The sequence below is a fragment of the Polypterus senegalus genome, chromosome 1, assembly GCF_016835505.1.
Source record: "Polypterus senegalus isolate Bchr_013 chromosome 1, ASM1683550v1, whole genome shotgun sequence".
Taxonomy (NCBI): Eukaryota; Metazoa; Chordata; class Cladistia; order Polypteriformes; family Polypteridae; genus Polypterus; species Polypterus senegalus.
The window spans coordinates 187,439,534-187,459,122 of record NC_053154.1 but is presented as its reverse complement, the minus strand read 5'-3'; positions in this window follow the sequence as shown (position 1 = coordinate 187,459,122).

The following is a 19,589-nucleotide window of genomic DNA, read 5'->3' as shown; positions in this document are numbered from 1 at the left end:
ATGGTAAGACTGCAATGATGCATGGAGCTGAGTCATGAGCATGAGGGAGTGCAGGAGATGAAGTTGGATGTGGCAGAAATAATAATGTTGAGATGGGTGTTCTGCGGTAGGCTGGTGCCCTGCCCAGGATTTATTCCTGCCTTGCACCCTGTGCTGGCTGGGATTGGCTCCAGCAGACCCCTGACCCTGTAGTTAGGATATAGCAGGTTGGACAATGACTGACTGAGATGGATGTTTGGAGTTACAAAAATGATGAGATAAACATCTAAGAAAAGTACAAGAAAGTCCGTTGAAGTGGTATGGATATGTGATGAGGAGAGACAATGAATATCTGAGCAAGTGACCAATGGAAATAGAAGTACAGGGCAGAGAAAATGAGGGAGGCTATAGTGGAGGTGGATGGATAAAATAAAATAAAATTTAAAGAAAAATGGTTTGACTTGGGAAGAGGTGCAGGACCATATCATATGGAAAGGTTGATTAGGCATATCAACCATACATAGATATGGCAGCTTCCATAATCTGTTTAGGGTGGGCATCTACCCCATTAGAATGGTATATGTTGAGTGTGGGGTTTGTGTTTTTGTGCATATCACAGACTTAGAAATAATTTAGGACGGAGCCAGTCCATTACAAGGCAAAGTCACACACACATACATACAGAGGTTTATATGTTTACAACTCAACCTGCATGTCCTTGGAATCTGGGGAGAAAAACAACAACAGGGAGAACACATAAAGTCAATACTCAAGCAGGATTTGAGCTCAGGATGGCATAGTGAAGAAGCAGAGCCATCTCAAAATGGGAGTGAAGGTGTAGGCCACCCAAACCCCTATGCTTTTTGGGGGGACTTGCACTAGTGAACCCAACACTCCCAAATGCACAATCCCTTTTCACATATACTGTACATACTGTAAAAATACATTCATACATGTCTAGTGTTTTAGTAAAGAAACATACAAAACTATTGTTTTCACTCAATGAAATCTAAAGTTACTGAAAAGGCATGCACATTATTCAAAATAGAAAGCACATTACAGGTCATCAGCTGCAAGCTAAATGTTGTTGTGGAATGTGGTCTAACTACTGTAAGCTTGTTTGAAAGGAAAATAAGTTTGTGGTGGGAAAAAAAACAAGTGCAAGGAGAGATAAGGTCAAAGAGTACATTAGGTACAAGTCAAGAACTAGGAAGCAGAAAGAGGGAGGGTCTTTGAAAGGTTTGCTATTATGCCAGGAGCTTAGAAGAGAGGGGCATGGGTGACATTGAGGTTGCTTGTGAGACAAGTGACTGTACCAGTAATATTATCTAGAACTGTTCTGGCTAGTTAGGAGGCTACTTAATTTCCTCAATGCTACACCCTGCCATTACCTCTTTGCTGCAGAATCCATCAACACTTGATCTAGGACAAAACTCCCCAGGCCACTAGTCTTGCCCTGAGCTCCACTCAACCCCTGAGAAAGTTTTGTAGAGATGGACAGAAGAAGGACTCCTCTCTTATGACCAAAAAGCAGATATTATTTGAGAATGACTAGGAGAAAAACATACAAAATAGGCAAGGGGTTAAAACTGGAAAATAATTAAAGAAAGCCATGTGACAAGCCAAAACAAAAGACAAACTCAGAGTCAATAAGCAATAGCAAAGTTTGGTACCCAAGAAATTTAACACAAAAAGATTTTTCTGAAGCATGATTCAACAAAGGTTTTATCCACAGCTCAGACAGACAGAGAAAGATTGCCTGAGGAGACTGCATGTGTTGTCACAGGTAAAATCAGCTTCATGACCTTCAAGGACATGTCCATGAAAACTATGTATGCCCTAATAATGGGTGCCCACAATGACAATGAACATACACAATCCTAAATAATGGTCAAAATGGACCAAAAATAATGAACAATCCCAAATATTGACACACTATCTGAAAAATCACCACATGTAAGATAACTTTCAACATCTTCAGGGTTTGTACTTAGTATAAGTCAAGGGTGGTCCTCACAGCAGCAGTGTTACATGGTCCTGATCCCCTTGGGCTCAACAATTAAGACATTGAACATCACAAACAAAATTACTACCGAACATCCACCATAATAAAAAGGACAACTGTCTGTGTGTGTTTCTGCCTTTATGTGGCTGTTTCATTTGCTATGTCTGTGTTATATTACATTTGGTATGGGATTTATAAAAGCAGTGCTAATATTTGTAATGTGCTATCTGTTGGAATGACAAATGCAATGCATTTTATTACTACATGAATTACTGTTCTATTTAAGCCAGGGTTTCTTCCCTGACTGTGGTTCAAATCCTAGTTTTATGTCCTTTTTCTTAATTTTTGGATGATTTATTTATGTTAATGTTTTTCTACACTGTGTAATATACCTTGGTTATGTTCCATGTGTTTTGTGAGTGGTCCCCAAGAGGCTTGGCCACATGCCAATCATTACCAGGACCTGCCTCTGCCCTATAAATCTGAAAGGTCTCCCATAGTTCTAGACAGTTCATGGTTAATGTGCTCTGGAGTGAATGACCTATTGTGTATTTTGCAGTACCTTGTGCTTTTTTGTGATTTTTCTGGATTTTTGAACCTTTGCTCTGGTTCTTGATCTTCCCCATTGGATTGTGTACTGGGACATGTGTGTGTTAGAAGGGTGGCACACCTAGTAAAGTATGAAGCAGTTAATGATCAATGTGATATAAATAAAATAATTATACAAGAAAAGAAAAACACATTCAATAGTATAAAACACAAAGAATTTAAGATATGAAGAGAAAAGAAACTAAAGCCAGGGATGGAGTCCAGGTTGAATTATAACAAAGGGTTGCAATTGTTTATGTTGTCACACATGAACGCATAGGAAGCAGTCAAAGGGCATAACTGAGAGTAAGAAGTCAGCTCAAGGGTTGATAAAGTGCACTAACCTCTCTTCTCCCTCTTCTACAGATCAACAGAAGGGAAACCCAGTTATAGTGGTACCAACTTCCACCTTCCTGTCCAGACCACACCCTCCTACTGACCTGACTTCAGCCACTCCCCTCATGGACCCACCTCTTCCTGCATAGCAACTGTAAAAGCCCACTTCTCACTTCCCCAGTTAGTTTATTGGGACTCAGCCTTTTGTGATTACTCACTTTATTGTTTAAGTTTGCCAGACAATGCAAGGGGTGGGTCCCCAAACCTTTTTCTTTCTCTTGTCTTGTTTTTACAATGTATATGCTTATTACGAATGCCCCACCAAAAAGAAAGAGCGGTGAGCCAACCAACAAAGCAAATTTTTAAAGACATCAAGGAAGGAGGCGTATCCTTTTCCCTGATATAGAAGCTTATTCTAAAATGTTATTGATCAGATCCTGCAATATTTAAAAAAAAATTGAACAGATCCTCTGGAGAATTAGATTTTTTCAAATTTTAAATAGTGTAGGACCTCAGTTACTCACTGACTTAAAAGAGGTGGGGTGGGATTCTTCTAGTTGAGCAAGATAAGTCTATGTGCTAGTAGTGAAACAAAGGAAATTACAGTTTGTTTATCCTTTTCCACCTTAAGCCCATCTCAGAGTACTGTACACCAAACGTAGATGTTAATGGATTAGGAGTGTTTGTAATACCAATGCTGCCTGACAGGTATTCAAAGATTTTTGTCCAAAATGATCCTAATTTGGCGCACACCCAAATCATGTGGCCCAGATTAGGCTGGCACTAGATTGCAACATTAACAATTTGAAAATTGCCCTTTAAAAATTTTGCATAATTTTAAACAAAATTAATTTGCTTGATAGAAGATTTTACAGTAAGTTAAATGATTAAGTGTTTTGCACATACTGAGCTAAAGTATATTCTGCACATGGCTTTTTTTATATATTTAAAGATCCTTTTGCCATTGTTCCCTTGGATATTTGAAAGGAAGGGAGTTTAAAATGTTTTTATAAATTGCAGAGATGATATCTGAGTCTTTAAGACTGATCAATATTTCTTCTAGAATAGAAATTGGTGGAAGGTGAGGGAAATTGTACAGGTTCCATTAGCAAAATTTTTCTCTTGAAAGTAGTTGAACAATTGTGTCAATGAGAAATTAAATTTGAAATTGAATTGCTCCTAGGACGCAAAGACATTAACTATGTACAAGTCTGTAAATGTTTAAATCTCAGACATTTTCCAAAACTAAATACTGTGATTTTTTGAGAGAGTGGAAAAAAGTGGTTGTCATGTAGAGAAGCAGCAGATAAGAGCTTCTCTGTCTTAAAGTGCTTCCTATATTGAGTCCATATTCTGAGTGAATGGAGGGCAATTGGATTATTAGTGTATTGATGATAGTTTGTATTTACTGGAGCACAGAGCAAGGAATATGAAGAAGTACTGCAAGATTTTAATTCTATTGCAGACCAGGCTTGTGTATGTTCATCAGTTTGTACTGATGGTCTTTTTGGCCTGTATATTTGTTGCCCAGTAATAAAACTGAAAACCCTTTGGATGCATGGTTGTTTTGATTTCCATCTAAATGAGGTTATGATTGAATCTAATTTTTTTTTTTTAAATTTGATAATTCTGCCTTGCGCCCTGTGTTGGCTGGGAATGGCTCCAGCAGACCCCCGTGACCCTGTGTTCAGATTCAGCGGGTTGGTAAATGGATGGATGGAAGATTTGTTAATGTATATGGGGATGCTTTGAAATAGATTAAAAAAAAAGCATGAGAAGCATTTTCATCTTAACAGTGTTGATTCTCTCTGCTAATGTGAAGTGGAGGTTGGAGGTTGGACCATCTGTTTATGTCTTGAAAAAGAGATTTATATTTACTTGTGATATTTACCCCTAGACATTTAAACTGATCTGCTAAGATAAATAGGAAGGTGTCCAGTCTAATATTGTGTGCTAGAGAGTTCATTGTAAAAAGCACACTTTTATTCAAATTGATTTTGAGTCCAGATATCTTTTGAAAATCTGGTAGTGCTTTTAGGACTGCTGGCATGAAATTTTCTGGGTCAGAGATATAGAGTACCATATCATCTGCATGTAGTGATATTTTATTTTCAAGTAATTCTCTGAAAATCCCCTTTATCTCTAATGCATTTCGAAAGTAAACAGCCAATGGCTCAATGGCAACTGCAAAGAGTATTGGTAATAGGGAGCATCCTTGTCGAGTACCACATTCTAGTGTGAAGTAGTCTGAAATAATGTTGTTATAACAAACTGAAGCTTCTGGACTAGTATAGAGTAGATTGATCTATGTACATATGTTTGGGCTGAACCCAAATTTGTGCAATGTGGTGAATAGGTAGTCCCGTTCAACCACATGAAATGCTATTTCTGCATCCAAAGATAGTAAGATCTCTGGGGTGTTATATTTAATGGGTGAATATATTATAAAGCAAACGTCGAAGACTAGAAGTTAAGTGTCTGCCTCAAATAAATCCGGTTTGGTCTTGTGATATTACAGAAGGAAGCACTTTCTCAATCCTTCTACCTAGAATTTTGGAGAGTATCTTAATGTCATTTTTGAGGAGTGAGATTAGTCTGTATAATGCACAGCACAGTAAGCCCTTATTTTTCTTTGGAATGATTGTAATTAATGTTTGAAAAAAAGTTTGAGGTAGAATTTTGTTGTCTTCAGTTTCTGTAAACATTGCAATAATAGTAGAGCTAACTTATTTGAAACTTTTGTATAAAATTCCACTGGGTAGCCATCTGGGCCAGCTACTTTCCCACTTTGAAGTGAGTTTATGGTGTCTAGTAGTTTTGAGACTGTCAGAGGTTTATCCATTTCTTATGCATTAAGAGTAGCTAGCTGTGATATCTGTAATGAATAAAAAAAAATTAATTAGATTGTGTCTTATCTTCTTTAAACTGAATATAATATAAGGACTAATAGTACTCCCTAAATGTGTGGGTTATATTTTTATGGTCAAAGATTTTATTTCCAACTGTTTAGGTAATTGCTGTTATTGCAATTGGACTTTCTGCTTGAGGATTTTCTGGGCTAAAATCTTGGCCTTCTCTCTGTGTTCATAATAATGATGTTACAATATAAAGAAAAGCTATTCCTTTGTTTATTAGTCAAACGGTTAAATTCTTTTCCTATAAAGTACCTCATTTGGACACCTGGCGTATCCTAAATCTATTCTGGAAATTTCGCTGATTAACTCAGATGTCTTCTTGGTTTCCAATTTACTGTATTTTTGTGAGAAATATATGAAATAATCTGTCCTCTTAAAAATGCCTTCAGAGTTTTCCAGAGTATTCCCACTAGGACCTCTGAGGATGCATTTGTCTCCAAAAAGAAATCAATTTGCCTTGATATGAATTCTATACAGTTCTCATCTGCTAATGATAGAGGGTTAAGATGCCAGCTAACAAGATGAGTGTGTAGGACATAGTGATTTAAGCTCCATGGTCAGAGGAGCGTTGTCGGAGATAACAATAGCACTGATCTTACAAGATTTGACAATGGACAAAACATTATTGTCTCTGAAGAAACAATAAGTTCTTGAGTAACAAAGTTGAACCTGTGAAAAGAATGATATGTTCACCATCCATTTTAATTTTATGAGTGTTCACATTAGGAATAGATGTGAAAACATTTTGAATGAAATTTCTATCATTCACGTTAGGTTGTATAGATTTTTATCAGAATCACTTTAATATTAAATAAACTGCCCATCACCATGACATATCACCCTTTATGGATCAGATATTACGTCTAACACTAAAAATTGAATAGTTTTGTGTATTAAGATTCCCACACCCCTAGTTTTCTTTGTATAGCTGGAGTGAAAAATATGGCCAATCCACTCCCTTTTCAGCTGAAACTGGTCTTTACTTATTAAGTGAGTCTCCTGTAAAAATACTATTTTTTCATTTAAACCTGCTAAAGAGAATACTTTCTTTCTCATTAATTCTTTAATTCTCTTTAATTCATGATTGAAGCCTTTCACATTCCAGCTCACAAAATTCACTATTAGGGCATAAAATCATTGCTTCTGAACCTTTGTTGTCTTAGGTTAAGGTGGTGCATTATTACATATGATAGCGTTGACCAAGATTTCATATTATTGCCAGATATTACGGCTATGAAACCTATTGTTATGTTGGCACTTACATTATAGGGGTAGAAAGGATAAATAAGAAAAAGCAATGCTCTCTTTATCTCACCCCCAACACCCCCTATATTGCCTCCCTGAGTGAGACAGACCAAACTTCAGGAAGTTCCAGTCCTCTGACATGCCAAAAGATAGAGCATACCCAGAGCAAAACAAACCCTCCATGAATGGTGTAGAAAAGGTTAAAATTAAGATATCTTAAAGTACACTTCAAATACATTAAACCTAGGATATGATCTTAAACAGTCCCAATACAATAAACCTAGTGCTCTGATGCCATACTGTTTTGTGTACAGTAACTTTTAGTGGTGTTGCCTGGCAATGAATTAAAAAAGAAAGGACCCAGGAATTGAAATTGACAGTTCTTGATGTGAAGGACACAGAATGTCTAAAAAAAGCTGATGAAAATTTTAAAAAAGAAAGCTTACAAAATAGTCTATGGCTGCCTTTGTGTTTTAACTTCTGCCTGTACCATGACTATGAGTTTATGTGCTCCAATTTATTTTTTCTTGCATTCAATTTTCTTTAAGGCCTCCCTCAATCGCTTCCTCAATAAAAGCTAGAATCAGTAAACAGTTACCAAAAAATGGAATATATGCCTGAGGTATCTCAGCAGTTGCAATCCATAGGGAAGCAGTCTGTTCTCATTTTTGAGGAGGCAGTCAACTCAGTACTGAAATTCACATTAAACTCAGAGGAACAATTCATTATCACTAATAATGAGAATTGAAACGCTGTGATACCTGAAAATGCAGGTTTAAGTTCTAGTGAATGTAAAAGATGAATGGGAACGAATTATGCTTCTGTTATGGTGAATTGGGGCATTTAATCAGGTGCTGTCAAAACTTTAACAGAAGAAATATTCCTTTGTTCAAATCTGGGATTATAGGAATAATCCGTACAAATTTTTTTTAATTATTATTATGTTAATTACCCCATGTACTTTGTAGTGGTGACCAATTTTTGAAGAATGACTTTTGAATTGAAAAGACCCAGCTCTTATCCTCATTCATTCATCAAGAGCCCTGTGTTCAGATCAGAAAGTTAGAATATTCTGCAAGTTAACTGTTTAATAATATATTAGTAAAAAAAATATGTGTTTTGCACATTTTGAGCATATACAGTAACTGGATAACTGTCATGTGGATTATGTGACACTAGTAAAATTATATATTTTTGTCTCTTTTCTCCATGGATGTTTTTCACATTGTTTGTCATTGTACAGCATTGGTTAATATTATCTTCTATTATGTAATAAACTTATTTGTCTCCATTTTGCATGAAAACATGAGATAAAAAATTAAAAACTACTAAGTAGATATATGCGATGGGGTTATACTTCCTTTCTTTTAATTAAGAAACTAGAGAACTTTTTTCTTGGGGTCATGCTGTCTGAGGATTTTTCTATCATGGATTTTTTTCCACACTTAGTTCCCTGTTACAGGGATTTTCCCACAAGAATATGCCTCACTAGTGGATTTTATTAAGCAAACAGAGATCCCTGGAGTGAACCCCACAATATCCCTATGACTGTGCCATTGACATATTGTCTGATGCCTCATAATTTCTGTACTGTCCAGGCCTCACATGAAGGTGATAGATGAGAGGAACCTTGCTTGGGAGTTTAATAGACAATTCAATAGTCCTACAGGAGTTGGGCTCTTCATATTGGAGAAGAAAAATGTTCTTAATGCCCATGTATTGAATTCAATAAGATTAGGGTCTAAAGTAATCATATTCTCATACTGATATAATTATTACTATATTATGCAACTTATTCCACTATTTCTACTGAAGCTTGACCTATCCAGTACATATAATTTGGTATAAATACAGAAAGGAGATGAGTAAAAAGATGCCTGCAACTCCACCAATGGTAATTATGAACACCGATGGGTTAAGTAATATAGTACATTAAAAATGCTTGGTCTGCTTAATGCTAGGAATAATAAGAATTAAATAAGTAAATTGAAATTATATGTTGCTCCACAAAATTTTGATACAGTAGGAACAACAGAAACTTGGCTAAATAATAGAGATGGGCAGGAGTATAACATAGATGGTTACACATTACTTAGAAAAGACCACCATTTATGTAAAACAAAATTTAACTTAAAAGTTTTTTCAGTTAGATGGTCAGCCAGAGCTTAGTGAGTTTGCCTGTATTTGACTAAGCAGTATTAATGATCAAGACAATGCATACAATGGTTTCAAGTTTCATATTTTTATTAATAGTAAAAAGGTAAATTGAAAAGAATATATTATACTTATGGAGAACTTTAATTACCCAGCTATTAACTTGGCTAACCTAACTAATAGTGGAGTACAAAAACAGAATTGTAATCATGATTGTTTTTAACACAGTATGTGTGAGGAGGAAGACCTGTCTGGATTTAGTTGTTCAGTAATAATCAGAATAGAATTGATTGGATAAAGGTGACACTTTGCTTAAGGGGACGTAAACTTACATTTTATTGATGTTTATACAAGTGAAGAAGTTGATAATGATGAAAAAGACACAGGCACTACTAAGGAAGTACTTAATGACATGGATATTGTGAAGGGAGATGTGCTGCTTAGATTAAATAGGCTGAAATCTAGCAAATCACCAGGACCAGATCAACTTTATCCTCTACTGTTTATATAAACCCCTGGCACATATTTTTCAAAAACACTCTGCAGACTGGGGAAATTCCTAAAGACAGGAGACTAGAAAATATGATCCCGCTTTATAAAATTGATGATTGGATTGATACAAGTTGCTATTGACCAGGAAGTTATGAGGAAGCAACAAAAAATATGATCAGAGAGGTGCATATCATGTTATTTATCTTGACATTTGGAAGGCTTTTAATAAGATACCAAATGAAAGGTTAGTGATCAAACTAAAGGAATTGGAAATTTGGGTAACGGTCTATAGGTGGGTCCAAAATTGGCTCAAACACAGAATGCACAGAATGGTGAGGGGAACTTTTTCAGAATTAGGTCAAGTTAGAAGTAATGTTTCTCAGGGATCGGTGTTGGGGACGTTGTTCTTTTTAATATACACAAATGATCTGGACAAGAATATAATCAATAAGCTGGTTAGATTTGCAGAAAATACCAAACTATGTGGGAGGGCAGATAATGTACAATCAGCTAATTTGTTTTAGAGGAATTTGGAGGGCATACAGGCTTGGGCAGATTTGTGGCAGATTAAAATTAATCTTATTAAATGCAAAGTATTACATTTAGAATGTTAAAATGTCAGATTTGAATACAAAATTCATAATACAAGAAAGACAGCAGCACTAAAGAAAACGTGAAGAGTGCAACTAGGCTGATTCCAGGACTAAGAGGAATGAACTATGAGGAGAGATTGAAGGAGTTTAATATTTTTATATTAGATAAATGGAGATTAAGAGGGGGACATGATTGAATTGTTAAAAATTATGAAAGGATTTAGCACAGAGTTGTTGCTTTAAATTAAATTCTGCAACAAGTATACAGAGATACATTTGGAAACCAGTTAAGGGCAGATTTTTCAGAAATGTTAGAACGTTTTTTTTCAGGTAAAGAACAATATACACATGAATAAATTAAAAGATAAATAATATAAAGGATAAAATAATTTTAGGGACCTTCAATCTCGACTTGATGTTATTTTGGACAATCTAAATGATGAGGATGGACAAGCTAACTGGGCTGAATGGCCTGTTCTCATTGCAACTTTCCTAATATCTCTAATGTACTATTCTAATTTGTGTATATCAAAAAATACTGTCAGGAATTTATTCAGAATTTTAGTTTCATAATTACTCTCATTTTGTACCTGACAATGAAAACCAAATAGGGATTTATGTGGTTACCAGAAATGTAAGTTGTGTTTCATAATCTGAAGGAACTATTCACCTCCACACTGGTACTACACCCTCCAGACTGCTCATTGTCCTTTAAAATTTGAAACATTGTAGATCCCACTATGAACTCTGGACAGGATGTCGCTACATTGCAGGGCACACACACGCATGACATAATCCACAAAGACACTTGGACATTGGGGCCAAAAGGCAGCAGGACTAACCCCTGCACCACCTTGCTGCCATTTTTTTCCCCTTTATTCCTTTGGCTGTTTATTCACATCAGCTTTCCCTTTTTGACCACCTTGCGCATCTTAACATTTTCTGTAACTCTTCAGTCTTTTTTCATTTATTCTGTGTTGATTGCCAACTCTGACTTAGCCCATTTTGATTTAGAGAAGGCTCTGAACCATCATCCCCCCATTCTCTCATCACCCCAAACCAAGCAGTACAAATGGATAGACAAGTGTTACAAATTATCATCCAAGAGTTCTTTCAAGAAAACTTGCACCACAATATTCAATTATAAAATAAGTGGGACCCATTTCTTACAGATTGGCTTTATCCACTCATTCCAGAATTGGGTACCAGCGTTTGATGTTCATATACTCCACCTGTTAGCCTTGTTTCACAAACTTCACTCAAACATTGATGAGTGCTTTTGGAGCCTACACCTAAAGAGAAACATTTTGGAATGAACCTTAGTTTTGGATGCTTATGAAAAACACTTTATTAATTGAGGCCTAGTTTCCATTTTTTGAATATTATTAATTTCACTTTTATTCTAGTGATTCCGTTTTGTTTTGTAGCTTCATGACTACAGTCAAATGGTAGGATGCTGGTTGTGTGTCACATGATGCATTACATCATCTGTTCTGCCTATAAAAGATGTTGGCATACAGCCTCTAGAATCCTGGCTTTGGATTGAATTTTTCTGCATCTCTTAATGTAGAATAATCTAAAAGGCACTTACAAGAACATTTTAGTATTAGGACTTTTCTGCTTTGTTTCTTTGAACTTCCTATTGTGGTTTTTTGTATTAGGTTTCAACAATCAATTTTTTTTCATTCTCTCTGTGTTTTGACCTACAGCCTGTCCCCTCACTAAGACTTTGCCTGGTTCAGTCTAGCGCTTTCATTTCCTGGTTATTTTTCAATAACAACTGCTTTAGTCACTTGGTCCTTCTAAGCAGCATACCAAGAGAAGCACCTTTGGCCTTTGGGAGGACACATAAACTCCATACAGACAGTGCAGGCTAGAAACTGAACTCAGTTCCTTGGAGCTATAAGACAGCAGCATTAACCACTGTACAGTCCATTATGCTGCACTTATTTATCTTTTAATAATCAATGATAAAATTATAATATCAAAAAATTAAAAGTAAGTCATTTTTGTCAGTCACTCACTCATTTTCTAACCCACTTAGTCCTAAACAGGATCGTGGGGGTCTGCTGGAGCCTAGCCCAGCTGGCATAGGGGCAAGGCAGGAACAAATTCTGGACAGGGTGCCAGTCCATCACAGGGCGAACCCACACACACAAACGCACCAACCACACACTAGGACCAGTTAAGGATCTTTAAAAGTTTTTCTCATAAATCCTTAACACTTTAGAGTAAGTGGGTAGTACGTTGGCAAGGCCACTTTTAGATACCTCAGCACTTTAGTTTCTTTGATCTTCCTTGTTTTCAAGTGCCTTGCTTCTTGGCTATTCATCTTTATATGTTATTTATATTTATATATAAATCCACACTCTAAAATGTCTGATTTTTACCACTTAATGTATTGTTAAGTAAGGCTTGTATTCTCAGTCAGATAACTATTTTAGTTATCTGAGCTGGACAGACCGGTTTCTTTGCCAGTACAATTTCAATTGTAGCACTTCTTTAAAAAGAGATATTTTACTGAATCTCTAGCTACAATTGCTGGAGTTAGCTTTCGCAGACTTCTCTCACTTTTGTTTAAACCTCATTCTGTCTCTCTGCAGCCTACTTTTTGATTTTCCTCTAGATGATCAGATTTCTTTCTTTCTTTCTTTCATTCTTTCTTTAATCTGAGGAGCTTGAAGGTCATAGTACATATTAAAATGAGGAGTGCCTGTTGTGTGTGTTCTTTGTTTGTTTAATAATTATGCATTTGCACTTCCAGTACCATGTTCTCCCTTAAATGTAGCTGCAGTAATCTGAAAAAAGGAAAAGAGATTACTGTAATATCAGTTGTGCATTGCCCACAAGAATTTATGCAGTATTGTGTTTTTCACCCACTACTGAGAAGGGCCGTAATAAACTTAAAAAAGCATCCAGGAAAGCCTATGCATGTTCCTGCCACTGTGTGGTAAAGAAACCTGATGTATGATGCTCCTGTTTCAAAGAGGTGTAACATCCTGATGCAGAAAATAGAGGTATGTACTGTATGTAGAAAATATTTTTGTAATTGTTTGCTGGCCTTGCATTGACCAGCAAACACCTAAGGTATGGTAGTTTGTGGCTAGCACTGCTACCAGATGTGGAGTGTGCAGTTTGAGTTGTGCAATGTGTTTATTACCTTCTTTCCAGGAAATTGTGGCTTGTCCTTTTTCACCTTAATGACTTTAAAATTTAAACCTGAAGTGTTGCTGTTTCAGTTTAACCAGTTCATAACCAATCGAGTTTGCTAAGCAGCAAGTGGTGATGTGTCTCTCACTTAATTTAATGTCTAAATCTACTGGATATGGCTTTATTGTGTTACATAGTAACAATATCAGAAGGTCTCACATTGATGTAATGACAATCGAGTTGGACCAAGCACCGCAATGTTTGACTGACATTTTTTGTGATGTGAAATCTGCCCGAACTTGCTTGTTTTTCTAGTAATTAGTGAAAGTGAGACACACATTATTAGTTAAGTAAGTGCATGGTTAGTTTGGAGAAATCTTAGTCTGGTATGGTGGCACCAAGTTTTCATGTCACAAACATCACAGGTAATGTCATGAATTCTCAGTGACTTCAACATCATTGTCTTTAACTCACTCTCCAACTTAAGCTACTGTACACATTTTGGTTGTCCTAATTTCTTCAAAACCAAAAGTAAAATTATTTTTCTGGGACCTGCAAGTCAGTGCCAGGCATCTCAGTTTCCATCAATGAATCTCAGATCATCATCCTCTATCATCCCTTTTATATACATTTTAAGTACTTTTCAAATCCCACAAAGTCACTGTACAATCAAAAGTCAACAATTAAAAAAAATAAATGTATAAATAAAATTAATCAAATATAAATGGCCACCATTTATAACAACATACTTATAAAATAGGATTTTTTATTAATTTATTTTAGCAAGTTCACAGAGATAGAGGCAGGTCATTCCATAGTCTAGCACCTGCTACACTGAATGCCCTGTCACCCACAGAGTGTAACCTGGTTAAAGGTACACAAAGCAGTTATGCTGGAAAGGACCATAGTGATTGAGATGGAACATAGGAACAGTGAAAATTACGGTATTCAGTGAAGATTTGAATACCAGTAAAATTACCTTATACTGTATACGATATTAAACAGGGGGCCAAAGCAGATGGAATTTGAATTATATGGTTCCATGATTTACTGATGTAAGAACACTTGTTGCTGAATTCTGGACATACTGTACAGTATTCAACGCACGACTAAACATTCCAATGAAAAGTGCAAAAATTTTAAAAATAAATAAAAATTTTAACATGTGAATCAAAAGAAATAGTAAAATCCAAACTAATAACAATGATTTTCACCTCACCGGTGTTGACTGTTGTAAAACAGGGAATAGACAGTGGTAGGTGAACACAGTTCTTGAGCACTATATACAATGCAAAAATGAGAACTTGACATTTATTGCAATTTAACTTCAGAATGTTTTCACTCATCCAAATATTAATAACATATAAACAATCTGCCAATACACATGAACATTTTCAAATCTAGGCTACATTCCTGTATGAGGTATTTTATTCATTAAAATATTGGGAATATGTTTGTTAAGAGATTGCAGCCTTTACTAAACCAAAAATACACATACACACACGTAGACAGACACTAAGACAGGTTATGTCCAAAATACACACATTTTATTTTCAATTGTCAACACAGTGCACTAAAATCAGTCCTTCCTTTTCTCTTATTATACTTGCCGCCTCCACTCCTCTCTCGACTGGAGTGAGGCGGCCCCTTCTATGCAGTACCCGGATGTGCCCCAGGTGCTTCTTGATGACCTTCCTGCAGGTCTTCTGGGTGTGGCAGAAATGCTGCCTGAGCACCCGGAAGCACACCGGGCATATTCTCCCCCTGGCCTAGCAGCACTCCCTGTTGTGGCAGAAGTGCTGCCGTCCATGACTCTGGGAAAGTCTGGGTGGACCCTGGTGGTGGCCATGTGCACCAACTGGGTGGAGCTTCCCAGCTCCAAATGTGTGGCCTACCTGCGAACCAGGGCAGTTGCCTTGTCGTGTCCTGGGGGAGGTAATGGTCCTCTCCCAGTCCTTCCAGCTTCTAGGCATCCCAGCTGTGCAGACGCCCCAGCCGTCTGTCACGCTGCCCCTCCTCCAGCTGAGGCACGTAGGGCAAAGCGGCCCACCCTGTTACGGCTGGCTTCCTCCTTGGCAGGATGCTGGTGTGTCATCGTCCATGACGGTCTTGTCCTGTACGGGAAAACTAGGTAAAGAGTGCGGAGGCGTACCAACACCACTCCCTGGCTTCGTCCTGATTACGATATGGACACCGTCTCCACACATGATCAAAGCCATGGCACTCATAACACCGGCGCCTGCTAACCCACGTTAATGCTCTCGGACCGGTTGGGTACCTTTGTCCTATCATTACCCCAGCTAGGTTCAGGGCATCTCTCTTTTCTTGTGGAGAGTGGCTATTTAACGTACAGGGATTACACAAGCCCCCATCTTTCAATGTCAGTAGTCCCGACCTTTTTCTTCCAGTTTCTCCTTTTCTTAATCTGGGACGCTTCGACTGTCTGGATCTCCCTACAGGAGAAGAGGAGACCCTGTGCCATCTGCATCCATGTAGAGCAGCAAGAGGCTGTTGTTAGCTCATGTAGCGGCGCACTTTGACACCCGGCACTCACCAGCCAGCGTCTTGTACATGCCTACTCGGTTGCCGGAACAATACGTTGCTGGAACCCCTTCGCTCAGTCTTCCTTTTTCATGTATGGAACAGGCATCACTCACCTGCACTGTGGCATCCCTCCGACTGGAGAATCCAGCGTTGCACCGCTGCAGCCATTCCTGTATCTCCACCTGCCTTCTCCTCCAGCTGCTCAATCACTTTCCGGAGGGTGCCTAAAGCCTGTACAAACGACTGCATAGGTGGAAGGATCTCCTCCAGCCTAGATACAGCTGCAATAAACTTCTGTGAACCAGCCGGTGGCGGACTCGTGAAGTGATCATCCTTACCTTCCGGCTGGGAACCGCAGAGCCTCTGGATAGACTCAGTCAGGACCTCATGGGGCTTAGAATTGACATTCGTGGGCCACGCCTGCAACCAATCAGCAGCAGGAACACCACACACAGAGTCCAATCCCTGCCTGCTCTGGGGAGGGCTTTCTGATCCTCACCAGACCCCTCCTTCGTCATGGCACTCGAGCTGGGAACAGAGTTCAGGTGCTTGTCCTCCTGCAGCCATCCCCTCAGAAGCGGCGATTGTTGTTCTTCCTCGCCATTCTCTTCCTCTCCGTCTCGCTATCGCTCCACGGGTCAGCGTGTTTCAGCCAGAGACACGGATCTAGACAGTCCCCATCTAAAAACCACGAATAGGGGACAGCAAGGCAATCTGCCCTGGCCGACCAACACTGGAACTCTGCCTTACCTCCGCAATCCCTTCCTTTGGAATGTCTCCCTGCAGGGTGGCCTCTCTCACAGCCACGCCTACCCAAATGGTGTGAGCCTGGGAAACAGTCGCTCTCAGGATCCGCCTGGACTTCTTCCTTCTTATTAGCTCAGGTAGGGTCTTCCGTGTGTGTAAGCCGCAATCTAGCAGCATGCACGTGTCTGGTTCTGTCCCATCGGGCTGCCCATAGAATTATTTATTATGAGGTCCCTACCTTTTAGCAGGCAGAAAGTCCCATCTGGAATGCCACTGTGAGAACCAGCCTCGATGGGGACAGACACCAAGACTGCTTATGTTCAAAATACACACGTTTTATTTTCAATTATCAACACAGTGCACTAAACTCACAGTCCTTCCTTTTCTCTTATTTTCTTACCGCCTCCACTCGTCTCTCGTAAGATTCCTCTCACTCCTTCCCAACTCCGGCTTCTCGAATGGAGTAAGGTGGCCCCTTTTATGCAGTACCCGGATGTGCCCCAGGTGTTTCTTGATGATCTTCCTGCAGGTGTGGTGGAAGTACTGCCTGAGTACCCAGAAGCACACCGGGTGTATTTGCCTCCTGACCTAGCAGCACTCCCTGTTGTGGCGGAAGTGCTGCCGTCCATAACTCTGGGAATGTCTGGGCAGAGCCTGATGGTGGCCATGTGCCCCAAGCGGGTGGAGCTTCCCAGCTCCAAATTGTGTGGCCCACCTGCGAACCAGGGTGGTTGCCCTATAGTGTCCCGGTGGAGGTATTGGTCCTCTCCCGGTCATTCCAGCTTCCAGGCATCCTGGCTGTGCAGACTCCCCAGCCGTCTGTCACTATATATATATATATATATATATATATATTATATATATATATATATATATTTATATATATATATATATATATATATAGTGAAGGTATATATAGTGAAGGTAGGCTGGTTTGCCCCTATAATGCAAGGTCTGGGGGAATGAGCCTATCCAGACCATTACCTACACCAGAGCGCTAGAGGGCAGCCCCCTGGCTTGCAGCAGTGCCACAGGTTTGGAGCATGGAAGCTCAACCCTGCTGGGACCCGTGTCCACCGCCAGGGGGCACCTGGAGAAATGTTAAGACCTGTGATGCAGCACTACTGCCACACTCAGAAGTGCTGCAGGAAATAGGTCAACAAGCATCTAAAGCACTTCCTGATGCCTTATAAAAGCAGCCACTACTCCGCAAGCCATTGTCAGCAGGAAGAGTACAAAGCTTGCCAGGAGGAGTGGAGGTGGATGGAGAAGGAAAGAGAAAGAAAAGCAAGTGTTTGGTGCTTGTGTTGAAACTGTGTTGTACATGTGGGAAATGGGTGAAGGCGTTTCCCATGAGAGAAAAATATCGTGCACTTGCATTTGTATCCCATGCCTATCTGTGTTAGGGTTGGGGCAGCTGGTGCACACCCTGGTAGTCCACAATATAATATATATAAAGGAAGAAAGAATCAGTAACTCTAAAGGAAGATTATACTTAGGTTCTGTTTAATATCGGTTTAACACTCATAATAATATAATATTTGAAGGAGAGCTACATGCTAAATTGTGATACATTTGGGAGTTCTGCAGTTGGCACTTGTTCAACTTAGAGAGGGTTTGTGGAAAGGCATGTTGTCCTAAGAGTGGGCAGGAGTGATGTCTTCAATCTGTTCATAGCTCTGAGGTTCAGTGCAGTTGTTCAATCCTTCTATACAATTGCTCCAGTGCAAAGGCCTCAAAAGATGTATATGTCACAATCAAACATGGAAACAATCTTTTTCTTGCCATGAGCATGACTGCAATAGCACACTAAAAATTGAGCAAGCAACAACTAAACAGGGAAACAATAGTGTGAATACAAAATTGACCCAGTTGATATAAACCGTAAAGGTTTCAACTACTGGGCACATCTGCTCTCCTTTAATAGCCTGCCCTACTAATTTTCATTTGTCCTTTTTCCTCTCTTTGTTAAGCTTTTATGACAGTATCAGTTTTTCTCTCTGTCAGCTGGCTTGCATAGTTTTCATGGTTTCGTATTATACCAGTGGATAATTCTTAATTTGAGTAAAATTAAGTTTAATGAGATAAACATCACAGATCACAGTGACCTTTGGTTACATTTACTAATGTTAAATAAAACCCAATAAAACTACCTTGTTAATTAGCCATCAAAAAAGGAAAACAATCACGGGATGGTTAGCTTTCATTACCTTTATTTATATGACTTACATATTTTGATTCTTGGGCTTATTACCATTAAGTATTAATTGACATTTCATAATGGAGCAAATTTGGTTGATCGGAGCAAAGAAGAACATTTTCGTCCCGATAAGGAAATACATACCAGATAGTGGCCTAAAAAATTCTATAATATTTCACAGTAATGTCAAAATCAAACCAGATTAAAGAAATTTACATTTTTCAATTTATTTTTGGATATTCAAAGTGTAGTCACTTCAAGGATGTGTGGAAACACTTCATTTCTTAGACAAGATTCCAGAATTTAAAGAAGTATCTTCAAAATTTGCAGACTTTGTATCCCCTTTTTCTCAGCTCCTGAATCAACAGTTCTGCTGAGTTTTTCAAAAGTGAGGGAAGCACTGTGGCATGGCTTAAGCACAGGACCTTAAACTTTAAGCTTACAGGGTCAATTCCAACACATGGTGTGACCCTAAGCAAGTCCCTTTATCTGCCTGTGTTGAAACTGTGATATGGAATAAAGACAATGTACAATGTGCTTGGCCCATCAAAAGGAAATCTGGGGAGGATTTGGTGCAACATTTTTATAGCTTGACTGTCTATGAAAGGCAGAACAAAATAGGAAGGGTGAATTGTGTGCAT